Raw genomic sequence first — 3,580 nt, forward strand, 5'->3', positions numbered from 1 at the left:
GCATTCAAAAACAACATAGGCAGACAGCATCAAAGTGTGTGGAGGAATTGTTCTGTTGTTGCAAGCGTAAGTGGGTAGATTTTAAATATAGCAGCAAGCCAAACCTAGATTAAATAATCAAGCGTATTTTTAGGCTCTTTAATAAAAAATTAGTAAAAAGTCCTAGGTGTCACTTTTGACCAGCTTATTGTTGCAAGAAGTAATTCTCCGTGAGTCCCATGGAAGTAATATCTGCAGCTCTGCTGGCAGTCTGTAGCATGTTCAATCAAAAATGACTCAAAGCAGAACTTCTGTAATGTTGGCAATGACTACATTGAAACAGTCTGTGAATACTCTACATAAATGACATTTATTAAGACTGGCTTCTGTTAATGACACCGCATAGGGATGCATTTGGCAAGCAATAAAGATAAAGTGTAGTGGTTGTACATTGGCAGTCTATTTGCTTTGTCCTAGTGTCACTCAGAAATGTTACTCACAGCTTTCCTTATTTCAGGCTGATACACTTCTGTGTTTCATATGTCCTTAATTTTGAAGAATTAGTTGAGGAGATTATTATAATGCGGTATGGTTCCAGAGCAGATGAGATCTGGATAACACCGAATTCTTAATCCCAGTCTTTGCCTCCAACACATCTCTGATTCTACACAGAGTACCCTCCAGCATGATCCAGTATTTTAATCTGAGACTTTTCTTGCTGTGTTTCCAAAAGCCTGATGGCCACGTGTCACTGCCTCACTTCACCTTCAAGTTTCTTTCTCTCTCCACTACTTCTGATGTGTTCCCATACCCTCTGACTGCAATGTTCTCCCCTAAGGCTTAGTCTGATTGCCTCCTATGCCATCAGGGAAATCAGCCCACCCATTTTGCTTTTGGGATTCTTCTTCATGAGTCTTCTTTTCAAGACCATCTCTGGTTACTTTTCTTTTGGCCTTTATGTCCTTGTTCATGATATCATTACTCACTTGCATTGATTCAACTGCCACATTACTTGTTAGCCAGAGATCTCTTCCAGCCACCACAGGAGCAGACATGGTTTCACAGAAGAAGATGGAAATGGCAAAACCAGTCCTGTGAGATCCTTTATAGAAGCAATGAATAATGTTTCAATAGCAAACGAACGGATTTTCAACCTCTAAGCAAGCTGAATGCTTCAAGCAAATACAAAAGACAACATGTCGCCATAAATGCCATCACTGCTAGCATGCCAGAAGATAAATAGGTAAAATTCAGGGCTTAAAAAGATGTTCATATCTCTCCAAGGGATATACATGGAACTTTGCTGAGTCCTATATCACAAGTTACCATGGAGTAGAAAAATGTGGTAGCAGTCCAGAAGCACTTTAACCCTGTGGCAGCTATCGGGTTTGGTGGAGAATTAATCTTCTTGGATGTTTGAAACACTTCTGCACAGCACTAGTTAAATGTGCTATATAGTAATATTAAGATTATATTGGGCTCCTTGCCTTTGAGAGTCTGCTGAGTGAAGAGAACCTCACTACAGCTGGCCTTGCTGCTCCTGCCTGCGCACAGCCCATCAAAGCTGGAGCTGGGCTGGAGTCATGCAGCCAGCAGACCTGTACTGATAAGCAGCACCCAAGGGAATGCACCAGAGACTTTTGTGTGCCTTTCCACAGTATAGAGCACAGCTGAATGTGCTGGCCTTTTGATCTCCCGCAGCACCAAGGACTTCACAAGCCACAAGCTCCTTTTTGCTGTTAGTTCTCTTAGTACAACCTGATATTTGATTTAAATCACAGGAATTTCACAATGCAGCAAGGCTCTTTCACTGTGGCTGGGCTTTCTCTCTCCACCTGCAGCTCTCTCTCTTCAATCATTACTTTTCAGCTGAAAGTACTAACCTGCTGTCAGCCTTTGTGCCATGGCAGGATCACAACAGAATGCCTTTTTTGTATAATGCCTTGGCTGGCCTGAGTCTTCTCATGGATTTTGAGTTTCTGTTTTTTCTCACATTTCACTTCCTTCAAAGCTTTGGTTTGGACGAGACTGTTTCTGCTTTTCCATCATCGTTCTCTGCGAACTGCAGCTGTTTATTTGGGTCTACAGGAGTTAATGAAGGTTTTGCAGTGACTCATGAGAGTTCAGGCTGTGATTCATCCAACCTCTACTGAAAATTCTTTCCAGAGCCAGGTCTCCCAGACTGAGACACACTGTCTTAAGCTCTCACGTGTTATATTCCATGCTCGGGAAATCTCTCAGCAGAATCACTGAGGCTAAATGGCTTTCAAAGTAATAAGATACAATTTACCTTTTGTCTTAGTATTGGTCTTCATGCGTTATTGCCACCATTTTGATACATTTCTACTTATTTCTTCCTGCAATTTATCCTCCAGGTTACTTTTCCCTATTCTATCTTGCCCAGCAATGTCTTACACTTAGAATGTAAAGTTCTCCTATGACTCATATTCCAGGCAAAATGCCATTCATTCTAATAGAGTGAAACCAAGTATATATTCCCCACATTAATTTACCCAAATCCGTTTTTGTTTTTTTTTTTTGTTCAGATCATTTTCTTTACTTTCAGATACATCTTCTTTGTTCCTGACCTCTACTGGGGCTCTCAGCACATTTCAAAGTTTAAAAGATTAGACTCTATAGCTCCACTATGAAACAGGTAGGTATTAAGAGGTTTTCTTCCAAGTGACAAAGTCAGATATAGCTTATAAAATTCACTAATGGTCATAATCTGGTAAATGAGCTGTGATCTGAATCAATTTCCTACTCTGAGCTTAACTCCTGCTTATTTTCACTTAATCACCCTTTCTTAGGTCAGTATGTATATAAAGCTCAGGTTGTTAAAGCTGAAAAGTATGGCATGATTATAAATTTGGTTTTAATTGGGAAAAAGAAGCAGCTAGGAAATGCAGTTCTGACACCCAGGGCCATTTCACTGCTCCATATTAGCTCTGCCTTGCAGGCTGAAAATTGTGATGTGTTCTTCCTTTGTTTTAGTAAGCTGATTGCCAAGTCCAGAAGAACATTTGTCTATCCTGTGCACCTTCCCAATAAAGATCCAGTACATGAGTTTATTGAGGTAGCATAGTTCTAATAAATGCAAGATACAGAAGCAACAGAGGCACAGTGCATTGTGTTTGCCCATTCTCCTGCTTTAAGATGGGCTATACCACATCATTCCTGTTAATTGTGGACTGGGCCTTGCTCTCTGTGAACCTGCTTTAGTGGTATCTGTAAGAGAGATCTGTAGTCTTGCAGAAGACCAACCTTCTAAAAGCAAACTGATTTATTTACATATATACTGCTTCCACAAGACACCGAGACAGAGCACTGTGCAGATATCACAACCTGGCTCATCAAGAATAATAATCACACATCAGAAGTAGATCCAGGAAACTGGGTCAGAACGATTTAAGAAATTGTACTCACTTTCCTGAGGAAACAGTATGGCTGTTGGAGTGGCTAGGAGCATCACAATGGCTTAGGAGTGTCACTATGGCAAGGAGTGTCACTATGGTAAGGAGTGTCACTATGGCAAGGAGTGTCACTATGGTTAGGAGTGTCACTATGTCTAGGAGTGTCACTATTCGCATATCAGAGGCTC

At 40.8% G+C, this 3,580-nt stretch overlaps 1 long non-coding RNA gene across 1 annotated transcript; it reads right to left on the reverse strand.

The window, feature by feature from the left end:
* Positions 1-330: 330 nt before the first annotated feature.
* On the reverse strand, positions 331-3,470 carry LOC116653165. The gene is made up of 3 exons (XR_004306586.1): positions 3,406-3,470; positions 1,863-2,061; positions 331-1,081 (listed from the first exon to the last, which is right to left on the reverse strand). It is a non-coding gene; the product is annotated as an uncharacterized LOC116653165 (long non-coding RNA).
* Positions 3,471-3,580: the final 110 nt, after the last annotated feature.

The sequence above is a fragment of the Coturnix japonica genome, chromosome 3 (genome assembly GCF_001577835.2).
Source record: "Coturnix japonica isolate 7356 chromosome 3, Coturnix japonica 2.1, whole genome shotgun sequence".
NCBI classification, from domain to species: Eukaryota; Metazoa; Chordata; class Aves; order Galliformes; family Phasianidae; genus Coturnix; species Coturnix japonica.